The sequence below is a fragment of the Triticum dicoccoides genome, chromosome 2B (genome assembly GCF_002162155.2).
Source record: "Triticum dicoccoides isolate Atlit2015 ecotype Zavitan chromosome 2B, WEW_v2.0, whole genome shotgun sequence".
Lineage (NCBI taxonomy): Eukaryota > Viridiplantae > Streptophyta > Magnoliopsida > Poales > Poaceae > Triticum > Triticum dicoccoides.
The window spans coordinates 287597559-287613521 of record NC_041383.1 but is presented as its reverse complement, the minus strand read 5'-3'; the positions used below and the strand labels follow the sequence as shown (position 1 = coordinate 287613521).

General features: G+C 41.2%; 1 long non-coding RNA gene across 3 annotated transcripts; it reads left to right on the top strand.

The window, feature by feature from the left end:
• The first annotated feature begins 2600 nt into the window (after positions 1-2600).
• Positions 2601-5580, top strand: LOC119363547. 3 transcript variants are annotated; one of them, XR_005174025.1, is made up of 5 exons: positions 2601-3023; positions 3369-3502; positions 4174-4290; positions 4411-4584; positions 5300-5580. It is a non-coding gene; the product is annotated as an uncharacterized LOC119363547 (long non-coding RNA). The 3 variants fall into 3 exon arrangements; XR_005174026.1 differs by lacking the exon at positions 5300-5580 and having other exon boundaries at positions 3355-3502; positions 4411-5290; XR_005174024.1 differs by lacking the exon at positions 5300-5580 and having other exon boundaries at positions 2604-3023; positions 4411-5290.
• Positions 5581-15963: the final 10383 nt, after the last annotated feature.

Sequence of the window (15963 nt, the reverse complement as noted above, 5' to 3'; positions counted from 1 at the left end):
GTTTAGATGTGTTTTTATGTTTTAATTTATGTTTGTGCCAAGTAGAACCTATAGGATAACCTATGGTGATAGTTAACTTGATTCTGCTAAAAAATAGAAACTTTGAGCGCACGAAAATAATTTTAGTAATTCACAGAAACGTGCTTTTGCGTTGATTCTTTTTGCTGAAGATAAATAGACAAATTTCCCAGGACTTCCTATTTTGGTCGGATTTCTTAGAGTTCCAGAAGTATTCGAGAGTTACAGATTGCTACAGACTGTTCTGTTTTTCACAGATTCTGTTTTTCTTGTGTTGTTTGCTTATTTTGATGCATCTATGGCTAGTATGTAAGGGTATGAACCATAGAGAACTTGGAATACAGTAGGTTTAACATCAATATTAATAAAAAATGAGTTCATTACAGTACCTTATGTGGTGGTTTTTCTTTCTTTCACTAATGGAGCTTATGAGATTTCCTGTTGAGTTTTGTGTTGTGAAGTTTTCAAGTTTTGGGTAAAGATTCGATGGACTATGGAATAAGGAATGGCAAGAGCTTAAGCTTGGGATGCCGGTGGCACCCCAATATATTCAAGAATAGCCAAAAGCCTAAGCTTGGGGATGCCCCGGAAGGCATCCCCTCTTTCGTCTTCGTTTATCGGTAACTTTACTTGGAGCTATATTTTTGTTCGCCACATAATATGTGTTTTTCTTGGAGCGTATTGTAAGATATTAGTCTTTGATTTTTAGTTTACCACAATTATCCTTGTGGTACACACCTGTTGGGAAGAATCCCACTTGATTAGAATTTATTAGAATACTCTATGTGCTTCACTTATATCTTTTGACCTTGATAGTTTTTGCTCTAGTGCTTCACTTATATCTTTTAGAGCACGGCGGTGGCTTAATTTTGTAGAAATTGTTGATCTATCATGCTTCACTTATATTATTTTTAGAGTCTCTTAGAACAGCATGGTATTTGCTTTGGTTATGAAATTGGTCCTAGAATGATGGGCATCCAAGTTGGGTATAATAAAAACTATCATAGAAAGTGAATAGGATGATGTGATCAATTTGATGCTTGATAATTGTTTTGAGATATAGAAGTGGTGATATTAGAGTCATGCTATTTGGGTGATTATGAATTTAAAGAATACTTGTGTTGAAGTTTGTGATTCCCGTAGCATGCACGTATGGTGAACTGCTTTGTGATGAAGTTGGAGCACAATTTTATTTATTGTTTGTCTTCCTTATGAGTGACGGTCCGGGACGAGCGATGGTCTTTTCCTACCAATCTATCCCCCTAGGAGCATGCACATAGTACTTGTAGATTTTTGCAATAGGTACATGAGTTCTTTATGACTAATGTTGAGTCCATGGATTATACACACTCTCACCCTTCCACCATTGCTAACCTCTCCTGTGCCGCACAACTTTTGCCGGTACCATATACCTTCCTCAAAACAGCCACCATACCTACCTATTATGGCATTTCCATAGCCATTCGAGATATATTGCCATGAAACTTTCCACTGTTTCGTTTATATGACACGCATCATCATTGTCATATTGCTCTTTGCATGATCATGTAGTTGACATCGTATTTGTGGCAAGGCCACCTTCATAATTTTCATACATGTCACTGTTGATTCATTGCATATCCCGATACATAGCGGAGGCATTCATATAGAGTCATATCTTGTTCTAAGTATTGAGTTGTAATCTTGAGTTGTAAGTAAATAAAAGTGTGATGATCTTCATTATTAGAGCATTGTCCCAGTTAGGAAAGGATGATGGAGACTATGATTCCCCCACAAGTCGGGATGAGACTTCAAACTTTAAAAAAAAAGAGAAAGGCCAAATACAAAAATAAAAAATGAGAGAAAAAGAGAGAAGGGACAATGCTACTATCCTTTTTTACCACACTTGTGCTTCAAAGTAGCACCATGATCTTCATGATAGAGAGTCTCCTATGTTGTCACTTTCATATACTAGTGGAAAATTTTCATTATAGAACTTGGCTTGTATATTCCAATGATGGACTTCCTCAAAATGCCCTAGGTCTTCGTGAGCAAGCAAGTTGGATGCACACCCACTTAGTTTCTTTTGTTGAGCTTTCATACATTTATAGCTCTAGTGCATCCGTTGCATGGCAATCCCTACTCACTCACATTGATATCTACTAATGGGCATCTCCATGGCCCGTTGATACGCCTACTTGAGAGACTATCTTCCTCCTTTTTTGTCTTCTCCACAACCACCATTCTTTTCCACTTATCACTACCAGAAACCGCACTTTTCCTGTGAGTGGCCTATTTTCCTGTGAGGCCCGAAGCCCCTCATAGGAATAGAAATATTCCTGGCGGGCAAATTTTGACTCTGGGGAAAATAACCTATTTCATGTGGGCCTTGCTATGCCTCTCGGGATAATGTTATTTCCTGTGAGTTATCCGGCCCACGGGAAAAATATTTTAAGCCCAGCCCGCCATAGCACCACCGCAAAACAGGCCTGGCGCGGAAAAATCTGAGGCCGCGCGGTTTCTTTGCCCTTTGGCGCTTATTTTTCCTTTTCCTGTGTTGTATGGGCCGACAGCCAAAAAAAACCAGAAAGATAAGGAGAAGGCTCTGGAAATATTCCCCACTTCTCCTCTTTGCCCGTCTCCTCTGCTCCATGGCCGCCGCCTTCCTCCGACTCCCTCGCGACAGTTGCCGCCGTCCTCCACAGGTAACTCGTTCCAGTGCTGCTTGCCATCCGCTCCTCCGACCTCCACCGCAAACCATCGCTCACCACCTCCACTGCCGCCCGAGTCAACCTGCATCCGCTAGCCCCGCTCGCCTTCGATCTCCCCAGCATCCATCGCCGCTCTGCCTCTACCTCCGTCTGCCGCCGCATCCGACCACCCTTGGCCCTATCCAACAGGGCTGCCTTTTACGCGTTGCTTGCACCCCATGCTCCCTCCTCCTCCAGATCCGAGTCAATCCCATGTACATGCATCAAGATGCCCCTATTCTTCTGACATGACAGCAACTGATCTGTTTTCTTGTGGTAAGTCTCAACCATGGTCCTCCAAAAACAACAATTAGGATCTTTAGCTGTTCATACAAATTATTTATAATTAATCTAGGTCTCGGGTGGCAGGATCTTGATTTACTTTTTTTTGCCCAATGCTCAAAGGATTAGCCGCATGAGTGAGAAAATAAGGGCCATTTGCATATGTTTGGAGTGTGTTGATTATATTCAGTTTAAAGGGCTTTGTTTTCTCGTATCTACTCCTACAGTTTTGTAGGTGCTACTATTAGGTGTACTGTTAGTACTCTCATTTTTTGATTTCATTGAAAAACTGAAAAGGTTCTTGTCCATATAATTTTTATGCTAGCTATGTACTTTCAGGAACTCTTCGAGAATTAAGAAACCCTCTGTTTTTCTTGGAACTCTTGGCCTGGTTGTGTGCCCCTCCTCTTCTGTGATTTATAGCATCTCCATAACCATGGAGAAACCTGAAGATCCAAGTGGAGAAAGGAAAGGTGCGTGCTTTCTGAACTGATTTATTGCATATGAATCTCAATGTTGTGTGTTTATATTGGCCTTTTCTGTTTTCTTTCTCCCACTGAATCAATGAATATGCAGCACAGTATGTGTTAAAAAAGCACTTGTCAACTTCAGATGGGTGTGCCCTCCAAAAACCCGACTTCTTGTCTGCTTGTTTGAAAACAACACAAGCTGATTTTGTTTCTGGAACTTAGCACACTGACTTACTCCATAGGTTATTATTGGCCCAACACAGATTAGTACTAAAAACAGAATATAATATCTCTGACGGAAGTGATGAATGTTGCATTTGTTTTACTTGTTTTCTATGTCTTTGTGCTATCTACCAAGTTATTGATTACACTATCAGATAGATGGATCATGAGAATGTGTATATGAAGTATGCCACAATTCTTTTTTTTTGCTTATTTTACGGGAAAGAAGGGTACGGCATCATCTACTAGAAACACTTGGTTGGTTCGCTGGGCAATCTCAAAGGTAACATCTTTGTGTGGATTTAAGATTGTTGGTGTTCGTACGGATGTTATGGCCTCTTTTGTCATTTCCCTATTTCTTTCGTTAAGCCTTCCTGCTGGTGAATCGATGAGTGTGTATCACTTTGAGACAGAGAAAGCAAGATCAATTTCTCATTGGGTTCTAAATTCAGGTTGTCAAGCAAGCTTTCTTGAACCAAATGATGAAAGAGTATGTGGATGCGGCAAAGTTTTGTGGTCAAAATGGATGGACAAAGGAGTTGGAGCATGACAAGCAAAACCTATCTCAGGTATCTCTCACACTTCGGCAGTATGGGTGCTTGTCTTGATGTGGTGATTATCTCAAATACTATTATGTGTTGGTTGTTACCTTCTTATTTGCTGTTTCCATTACTTATTTGATGCATTAGTTATTTACGATGAGGGGAGTACAAAGAGGGCCTCTGCGTGATCCTCCTTGATGCCTTCCCTGTTCTCCCTGCATGGCTTCGCCTCGCTCCCCATCCAGGCCGCCACGAGAGGCAGCTCCAATCCATCATCGGGTTCCTCTCTCACCCTCTGTGTCCGGGGTTCAGTTTGTTCTGGTAAAAAATGTATAAGAAAGTATAACTTCAATACTCTGCAATTGTTATCTTCTTTGTACTGTAGCCGGTCACAGTATTGTCATTTGTAGTGCACTTGTAGAGTTCAAGTCCATGATCTGCAGAACATGTTTAGATCTGTTTTCTCATACTGGCACATAATAGCAGGGATTAATGTATTAAGCTCTCCACCAATTCAGTTCCTCTTTTATTTTAATAGCTCCACATGTGTCGTCCGTCAACTCTATCGCGTACCAGCCCTGCTACCGGACAAGAATGCGTCCTAATGGGCGCAAGGTCCAACTTGAAACTACTGGTGCATTTTTAGTGTTAATTACTCTTATTCATTTTTCATAAAAGCACTAAAATATAGTATAACAATCAATGATTGTTGTGCTGCCATATGCCATATCTCAAATTTACAAAGAAAATACTAAGTGACATTTGTTTCTTCTATCTTGATTAGCCCAAGTGTTTTTCTCAATGAAGTGTATTGGTATTTAAATTATCAACAAGTGGAACAGATTGTGTTTCTAAGCACCTTACAACATAATTTTCTTAATGCTAACAGTAATGAGAGCATCAATATTGTAGGTATGGACGGTAGTATGCACACTATGATGTATGTTCTATTGATTCTGTATCTACTTGATGTTGCTCATCATCTCTTGAATTTTTCAATATTATTTCTCATTGATATTGTACATGACTTTGCAAGGGAACACCCATTCATCTCATGTTAGCTTTTGGAGGACGGTTCTATGCACAACCATGTAGGCAAGGGCAACGCTGTATGCTGCAATGATTTTGAGAACATGATTGGTAGTCTAGATGAATTGGAAACTTATGAACTGATATGTATCTAGGTGATGGATGAAAATTTGGAGTGGTGCGTGTATGGATGTGTACAACTGTTATGTTATTGCTTTTGAGCAAGTAAACTTTTCACTTGTCTATAACAAGATGTCAGATCATGGTTTAATGGATAGATATCTGCTATGTATACACTGATTTTGGATGCATGCACAGAGGTATGATGTGGATCATGGTGATTGGATCATTTATAGATACATTTTGGAATTGTTAATTACACCTTGCAAATTCTTGTCCCATTTTTCCCGAGAGCCTACCACGTAAGGAAAATGCATGTTTTCCTGTCGGTTGGCCGCAAGGAAAGGTTTGTTTCTAAACCTGACGGATCAAACTTTTTCCTGAGAGTGGCTGTCAGGAATAACCGTCAGGAAAATAATTCCTGTCGGTCTACCGTCAGGCATTAGTGCATTTCCCTGTCGCTCTATTCCTGACGGGTATTGCCTGTCGGCTGACCGACAGGAAATAGTTTCCTGACGGTAATCAGTATTTTCCTGTGGTTCTCCGGCCGTCGGGAAAAGTACAGTTTCTGGTAGTGTATAGTGCTATGTCCGTGTGTCACGCTCATGTATGGCATGAAAGTTGAAAAAGTTTGAGATTACTAAAGTATGAAACAGTTGCTTGGCTTGTCTTCGGGGTTGTGCATTATTAAATACTTTGTGTGATGAAGATAGAGCAACAACCAGACTATATGATTTTGTAGGGATAACTTTCTTTAGCCATGTTATTTTGAGAAGACATGATTGCTTGATTAGTATGCTTGAAGTATTATTATTTCTTATGTAAATATGAAATTTTATTTTGAATCATTTGGATCTGAATATTGATGCCACAATAAAGAAAATTACATTGAGAATTATGCTAGGTAGCATTCCACATCAAAAATTATGTTTTTATCATTTACCTACTCGAGGACGAGCATGAATTAAGCTTGGGGATGCTTGATACGCCTCCAACGTATCTATAATTTTGATTGTTCCATGCTATTATATTACCGGTTTTGGATGTTTATGGGCTTTACTTTACAGTTTTATATCATTTTTGGCACTATCAAACGGAGTCCAAATGGAATGAAACCTTCAGGTGCGTGATTTTTGGAACAAACGTGATCTAGAGGACTTGGAGTGGAAGTCAAGCAACAGTCGAGGCGGCCACGAGGGTGGAGGGCGCCCCCCCTACTGGGCATGCCCCCCCTGCCTCGTGGGCCCCTCGGGCGTCCACCGACCTACTTCTTCCTCCTATATATACCCATGTACCCCGAAAACATCAGGGGAGCCAACGAGAACCTAATTCCACCGCCGTAACCTTCTGTATCCGCGAGATCCCAACTTGGAGCCTTCGCCGGCGCTCTGCCGGATGGGGAATCGACCATGGAGGGCCTCTACATCATCTCCAAGGCCTCTCCGATGAGTTGTGAGTAGTTTACCATAGACCTTCGGGTCCATAGTTATTAGCTAGATGGCTTCTTCTCTCTCTTTGAATCTCAATACCAAGTTCTCCTTGATCTTCTTGGAGATCTATCCGATGTAACTCTTTTTGCGGTGTGTTTTTCAAGATCCAATGAATTGTGAGTTTATGATCAAGTTTATCTATGAGAAATATTTGAATCTCCTCTAAATTATTTTATGTGTGATTAAGTTATCTTTGAAAGTCTCTTCGAATTATCAGTTTGGTTTGGCCTACGCGATTGATCTTTCTTGCAATGGGAGAAGTGCTTTGCTTTGGGTTCAATCTTGCGGTGTCCTTTGCCAGTGACAGCAGGGGCAGCAAGGCACGTATTGTATTGTTTCCATCGAGGATAAAAAGGTGGGGTTTATATCATATTGCATGAGTTTATCCCTCTACATCATGTCATCTTTCTTAATGCATTACTCTGCTCTTTATGAACTTAATACTCTAGATGCATGCTGGATAGCGGTCAATGTGTGGAGTAATAGTAGTAGATGCAGGCAGGAGTCGGTCTACTTGTCACGGACGTGATGCCTATATACATGATCATGCCTAGATAATCTCATAATTATTAACTTTTCTATCAATTGCTCGACAGTAATTTGTTCACCCACCATAATACTTATGATATCTTGAGAGAAGCCACTAGTAAAACCTATGGCCCCCGGGTCTATCTTTTATTATATAAGCTTTCAATCTACTTTTATTTGCATCTTTACTTTTCCAATATATATTATAAAATACCAAAAATATATTTATCTTATCATATTATCTCTATCAGATCTCACTTTTGCAAGTGGCCGTGAAGGGACTGACAACCCCTTTATTGCGTTGGTTGTGAGTTCTTGTTTGTTTGTGTAGGTGCGTGGCAATTTTGAGGAGCCTCCTACTGGATTGATACCTTGGTTCTCAAAAATTGAGGGAAATATTTACGCAACTATTGTTGCATCACCCTTTCCTCTTCAAGGAAAACCAACGCAAGCTCAAGACGTAGGACTCCGCAGCAGCACAGCCGGCCACGGGAGGCAGGAGCAGGCGGCACGACTAGCGCTGCTTTGGGCGGCTAGAGCAAGAAGACCAGAGGTTGAAGAAGCACTACGGCCGTCCGATGGACATCGTACGATCACTGGAGCTAGAATCGTTCATATTGACTAAGTTGACAAAGCCCCCCGTCCCCGTCAACTTAGCAGGCCCACAAGTCAGCCTCCCACTATGCTGGGTCCCAGCTAGCAGGGGGAGTATTCATTTTTTGTGCGTAATAAGGACGCACTTCCTTGCGTGCGAAGATATAGCTGGTGGGTCTGACCTGTCAGCGGGGGGAACGTTTTTTTCGCGAAATGCAGAGGCCCATCCGGTGGGTCTAGATGTCAACTGGAGGAATCATTATTTTGCACGTAATAAGGAGGCATTTCCTTGTGTGCGGCCATGGACCCAGCTGTTAGCCTCTCCACGTACAGTCCACATCCGATGGAAGTCGTTCCTTGACCACGTTGACCACGCCGCGCCGAGAGCACCAGGGTGGTGGACGATGGGGAGGCCTAAGAAGGGGACACCGCAGAGCTGGGGAAGACGCGGCAGTGGATGCCCACGCGGAGAGGAGTACGAGGGTTCACTGGTTTGACTTTGGTGTGAGGCTGCCATCACCGCAGAATAACAGGGGGTGTGGGTGAGTGGAGGGATGGCCCGGCCAGCGGTGGGAGTAGTAAGGGGTGGTGAGGCCTCCGCGGCAGCACAACCGACCACGGGAGGTAGGAGCAGGCGGCACGACCGGCGTTGCTTTGGGCGGCTGGAGCAAGAAGAGTAGAGGTTGACGAAGCATGATGACCGTTGGATGGACATCGTATGGTCACTACAGCTGGAATCATTTATATTAACTAAGTTGAGAAAGCTAGGTACGCGTCAACTTATTAGGTCCACAGGTTAGCCTCCGAAACGGTGCGCCCCTGATGTCAGGGGGATGAATCATTTTTTGGGCGGCTGAAGCTAGAATATCCGTGATTGAAGAAGAAGCACGACATCCATTGGATAGACATCCAATGGCCACTGCTACTAGAACCGTGTGTTGACTATAAGTTGACAAAGCCTTGCATACACGTCAACTTCTTTTTTTAGGGGACGCGTCAACTTAGTAGGCCCACAAGTGTGTGGCAGAGAACTAATAGCCCATTTGCGATTTGTAAGAATGTACAACCCATTTTTGAATTCTAATGGAATTTACTATAGCCCATTTACAGTTTATTAAAAGTACAACCCATTTTCTAGCTAGGACAACGATTAATAATTTCAACAAACTGTTCAAAACAGAATTCAATAAAATTCCCCACATTTTGATGGGATCTGAAATATTTTTATCTTGAAATTTCTAGTCATATTAAATATAAATTTGTATTACGTAAAAATCCAATGAAACATTGCACGCGCAACAATTAATGAAATTAAAATGTTCAAACTCCAAAAATAATATTTTATAAACTAATTACGTGTTTGGTGCATTTTTTTATAGTTACTGCCCAGTTTTTATAACTACATCCCATTTATTATTTCTTAAAGCCCATTTTCCTGTTAAGCCTAATGCATCCCTCCTAGGGAAGATTTGCAGCCCAGTGGGGCGGAGAATAACAAGTTGACCTTGCCTCGGTATTCCTCAAAAAAAGTATAACTGGGCTAGCCATTTTCATCTTTTAAAAAATTTAATATCTGGGCTGAATATCTGGCCTGTGCTAGATGGGCCACAGCCCGCCTAGTTAATACCCTGCTCTCATCTGAACAACAATAAAAACATCGCTCAAGGAAAACTCTACACTGCTCACGCCTGAAAAACACAAATATTGCTCGAGCTGCTTGGTCCCAGTTGTCGGCCGCTCCTTGTGCAATTCTCTCATTTATATTGACTACATAGGTTGACAATGGTGTGGGACCGTGATGTCAGGAAACCAGGAGGAAGCAAAAAAAATATAGATGTATATAATAAGGAGGCACTTGTGTACGTACGACTATGGCCCTAGTGGATCTCTACTGTCATCCTGTCAAAATAAAGTCATCTCGGGAATCCTCATGTTCGTTGACCATGTTGACAATGCTCGGTGCCATGGCAAACGCAACAACTCGGAGGACGATGGAGAGGGCATCGCGGGCCCTACGGATGATCTGATACAACGCCTGCTGCTCATTCAGGAAGCCAGGATCATCAGACACCTATGAGCACCTTCGAGAGACTGAGACGGCATGAAACGGTAAGGCCGTGCTTGGGAGCTCGCCTTTATTTCACACCTGGATTAAGATACAAGTGTAATTTACTCGTCATCGGAAACAACACGTAAAATACAGGCGTAATGTTACCGAGGGCTCCAGGTCTATAAGTAAAACCGGCGGGTTACGCATGTAATTTGAGAGACCAGTGTATATTTTAATAGTCGAAATCGACCAACCAAGCTCTTCGCCCGAGACCATCCGCTTTTATTTACAAGCATCAGTTTTACAAGCGGGTTTGGTTGGAAAACGACGATCCAATCACGGCCTAAGATGATGAGTTGGTTGGAAGATCATATGGTTTCACGTCTAACCTATCCGACATGTTGTATGGGCTATGAATGAAACATAAGACGATGAACTTCTTAAGCACAGAAACAACAGAAGAGGATGATCTTCTTAACAAGCAAATCACTAGCATTAGATCAACATGCAAAACAATACGAAGCAGTACTCTCAGGGGGCATGGTGAACAGCTCGTGATGCCGCATGCCACAAAATTCCAAGCTCAAGTTTGCAATCAAACACAAGGCCTGGCATTACATAGACAATAATCAGAACAAAGTCTTAAAATACCTTACATAAGTCAACATTCATGTGACTATGCATCTCAGCATAGTAACTATTTACTTCTAAACTGAACACATGAATAGGAAAAAACGATCGACGCTGCTCAGAGAAAAGGGCGTCCCACTCAAAAATATCAAATGCATGTCTTCTGGCTAACATCAATGAGCAAAATTTGACAAGGTTTTACAATTCCAATATATTAAACTAATGTCTTCTTGCTAACATCAATGATTAAACTTTGATAAGCATTTCCCATTCAAAATATGTAATGCCTATAATTGTGGAACGGGAAGGGTTTTTCATCAACTTGTTAGCTGATAGTCCGGTGGCTCAAGGTGACGACGAATGATTTTAGAGAACCATTCGATGTATTGTGCATGATGAAGTATTATGGAGGACACAAACCATCCCAACATTTTGTGTAGTTCCACTAAAATCAAGCTGAGCATCCCTGTGGATTTCGTATTTATATGCTGCAAAAAAAAGACACATCAGCACACACATGAATATTGGCCCAGAGTCAACCCACCACTCGGTGGACTAACAAACTGAAAGTACGGTAAACAGATTACCATACCCAGATGCCCCATCATTGTTGCTTAGAATGACATTGACAGACTTGGAGTCTTGTCATGGCTTCTTGTACTTGTTTGGGCACTTTTTGCCTAGTGCCCTCCACGTGTTGTAGATTTGCTATGCTCTCTGCAGACTAGTCATGTCACCAGCGTCTACTAATACTCTGTAAAGCTTCTCGATAATTCCTTTTGTAATGCAGCGCAAACAGTGACTGCTTCTTTCTACAAAGTGGTACGACCAACTGGACCGAGTATTGCAACAGTTTGCCTTAGACACATTGGCTCCTTTTGTGCAGTTCAACTAAAATCAAAGTCAGAATAAAACTGATATTTAATTTCGATATCCCTATAAGCAACAATAGGTATAAGGAAAAACATTACTGAGAAATAATGGTTGATGACTTGTACTCCCAGAAGAAGAACATCTACTGATCTACCTTATCTTAATGGGAAACAAAGCAGGAGAGTAGCAATTCACCATCAGTGTGATTCATTCATATTAACTGAGACATTATCTTAACAATGCCTTCTTTCAACATGTATAGAGAACGACAAAGAAGAAAAGTACCATTCCTAAAACAATGCGACTGATTCATTTTAACAGAGACATTATCTTAACAATACCTTGGTTAAACATGTAGAAAGAATTACAAAGCAGGATAGTACCATTCCTAAAACAATGCGACTGATTCGTTTTAACAGAGGCAAAAAAAGGAATCAGTTACTGGCCAATGAAGGAGGATGAAACATGCGGCCACAAAAATGGTAATACCGCCAATCCCTAACAAGTGTTGCAGTTTTGAACTAAGATTCAGTAGTTAATTAATTCTGAGAGTGGCATTGCTTAATTTTACCAGCGACATTAGATTAACAAAAAGCATAAATAGTTCTAGGGGAGAGTGGGCACAACAACAGCATGTGCTTCCATCTACTTATCAAGGGGGTGATGCAGAGTTTTGTTGTAACAAAGAAACAAGCATCATGTCTGGGTTGGTACAATTTTTGCTCACTTAATGGTAAAAGACAGTAGTTCAATAGCTTCAATTCAACATTTATCCAAAATAGTACCAATACAAGTAGCACAACATCTCAAAGCACACTTCCGTATCATGTGAATGAAAGTCAGTACTGACCTTTCTTGACCAAGATTTGAAACAACTCGTGAGGAGGACTTGAAAGAAATCCCAACACATATATGAAATCTCGATCTCCTTTTGTGCAGTTTCACCAAAATTGAGCAAAGTCGCCAGTGTGACATTCAAGTTGAACTGCACAAAACACTCGTAAAACATAAGTGTTTCACGTAGCGAAGCAAAATGTCGCAATAACAACAAGTTGAATAGATATCTTTGTTTTAACAGAGGCAAAAAAGAAATCCATTACTGGCAAATAAAGGAGGATGAAACAAGCGGCCACAAAAATGGTAATTCCGCCAATCCCTAACAAGTGTTGCAGTTTTGAACTAAGATTCAATAGTTAATTTTGAGAGTGTCATTGCTTAATTTTACTAGCGACACTAGATTAACAAAAAGCATAAATAGTTACAGGGGAGAGTGGATGCAACAACACCATGTGCTTCCATCTACTTATAAAGGGGGTGATACAAAGTTTTGTTGTACCAAAGAAAAAAGCATCATGTCTGGGTTGGAACAATTTTTGCTCACTTAAGTGGTAAAAGACAACAGTTCAATAGCTTCAATTCAACATTTATCCGAAACAGTACCAATACAAGTAGCACAACATCTCAAAGCACAATGCAGAATCATGTGGATGAAAGACGGCACTGACCAAGATTCAGCTTGAGAGGAGGATTTGAACGAAATCCCAACACATATATGAAAATCCGATCTCCGTTTGTGCAGGTCCACCAAAATTAAGCAAAGTCTCCAGTGTGACATTCAAGTTGAATTGCACAAAACACTCTTAAAACATAAGTTTTTCACGTAGTGAAGCAAAATGTTGCAATAGCAATAAGTTGAATAGATATCCCTGTTTTAACAGATGCAAAAAAGAAATCAATTACTGGCAAATAAAGGACGATGAAACATGCGGCCACAAAATGGTAATTCCGCCAATCCCTAACAAGTGTTGAAGTTTTGAACTAAGATTCAGTAGTTAATTCTGAGAGTGGCATTGCTTAATTTTACCAGCGGCGTTAGATTAACAAAAAGCATAAATAGTTCCAGGGGAGAGTGGGTGCAACAACACCATGTGCTTCCATCTACTTATAAAGGGGGTGATACAGAGTTATGTTGTACCAAAGAAAAAAACATCATGTTTGGGTTGGAACAATTTTTGCTCACTTAAGTGGTAAAAGACAGCAGTTCAATAGCTTCAATTCAACATTTATCCAAAACAGTACCAATACAAGTAGCAAAACATCTCAAAGCACACTGCACCATCATGTGGATGAAAGTCGGTACTGACCTTTCTTGACCAAGGTTCAGCTCGAGAGGAGGATTTGAACAAAATCCCAACACATATATGAAAATCCGATCTCCGTTTGTGCAGTTCCACCAAAATTAAGCAAAATCGCCAGTGTGACATTCAAGTTGAATTGCACAAAACACTCTTAAAACATAAGTGTTTCGCGTAGCGAAGCAAAATGTTGCAATAACAATAAGTTGAAAAGATATCCCTATTTTAACAGAGGCAAAAAATAAATCAATTACTGGCAAATAAAGGAGGATGAAACATGCGACCGCAATGTAATTATGCCAATCCCTAACAAGTGTTGCAGTTCTGAACTAAGATTCATTAGTTAATTCTGAGAGTGGCATTGCTCAATTTTACCAGCGGCATTAGATTAACAAAAAGCATAAACAGTTCCAGGGGAAAGTGGGTGCAACAACACCATGTGCTTCCATCTACTTATAAAGGGGGTGATGCAGAGTTTGTTGTAACAAAGCAACAAGCATCGTGTCTGGGTTGGTACCATTTTTGTTTGCTACTTAATGGGAAAAGAGCGCAATATAATTGCTTCAATTCAACATTTATTTAAAACGGTACCAATACAAGTAGCACAACATCTCAAAACACACTGCACGATCATGTGGATGAAGGCAAGTACCAACCTGTCATGATGCACACAAGATCACCTACGAATCTACCAACACGAATAGGAAATCAAATCTCGGTTTATGCTGTTGCACTGAAATAAACCAAAGTCGCCAGTGTGACATTTCTGGCCGATAAAGGAGGATGAAACAAACGGCGACAAAAGGAAGCATCTAACTTATCTTGATGGAAAACAAAGTAGGATAGTGGCATTTATAAAACGGTTGCATTGATTCATATTAACAGAGACATTCTTTTAAAACAACATTTGTTAAAAAAATGTAATTTACTTTTAACAGTGGCATTGCTTCAATTTTCCAGTGGCATTCTTAGATTAACAATAGCAAAATAGTTGTATAAGACATGCCAGCACCATGTGCATCCACATAAATGGGTGATGCAGAGTATGTAGCCAAGGAGCATATCTGCGTTGGTGCCATATTTCTTCTCTTTGAACCTTTTTCCTATGTGAGGGAAGCAAATCTTGTCCTGCACAAACTACCCGACCCCCTAGTTTCTTTCCATTATCAACAAAGAGATCGGTTCCTTACAGATGTACATACTTGGTTACCAGCCTTTTCCCTTTTCGACCAACAAAGTGGCTGGATAGCCAGTCTATACTACTTTCCCTCCCTCCTCCCCTCATTGAACCACGTCCTAGATTCATGCTCCACCCCACTGCACCTTTTTTCCTCTTTGAACCAAGACCTTGATTCGACTACAAAATCAAAAAAGATCCAAATGCAGCTAGAGCAATGACGGCTTCAAAGAAACTTATACCTTAGGGTCGTTAGGACGTGGCAAGGCATGCGGCGGAAGGCCGGATCTACCCACACTACATACGGCAGCGAGGAAGAAGGGGTCGGTGGCCCTCCCGCACAGGCGCTGGGTGAAAGAGAACAGCGCAGCTGGCAGTGCATTGACTCCCTCGCCGAAGGCGATAGAGTGAACACTGCACCTCCTCCCCTTCCCGGTGCGACAGGATCCGGATGCCTCCTTCACCAGCTATGAGGGGGGAGAGAGAGACAAGAGGCCAATGCAGTCTTGCTTAGATCTGGTGAAAAGGGTGAGAGACTATGAATATAGCAAACCCTAGCAAAGGAAAGTTGAGCCTCCAGTGTGTATACATATATGTAGTTTGGCAAGAGTTTGGAGAGTGCAAACCCTAGCGAACAAGCGCTGAGGCTCCAGCTTATATATATACTATAGTACGGACAGAGCTCCGGTGCCTTAATTGCACCTGCTTTTGGGTGTATGACATGTGGGCCCGCCACATTTTTGGCCCACCTATCATAAACCCAAAGGCAGGTGCACTAAGTTAATGAAGTTGCATCCTTATAGTACTCGTGTATACGACTAATATATAGTGGAGTGGTTTTCTTATTCTCTCCATAAAAATAGTTTTAAATTGTTTAAGTACAAAACAAAACTCTTTATCTAACGTACCAGTGAAGAAAACTACTACTTCCAATGAACTAACGATCCACGCGTCCTGGTGGCACTTCCTATCCTTCATGTGTGGTACACTATCCTCCCTTAAGTGAACAACCACACATGTGCCAAATTATTGGAAACGTGTGAGAGTATGTACAATTTGCCATCTCTCAATAAT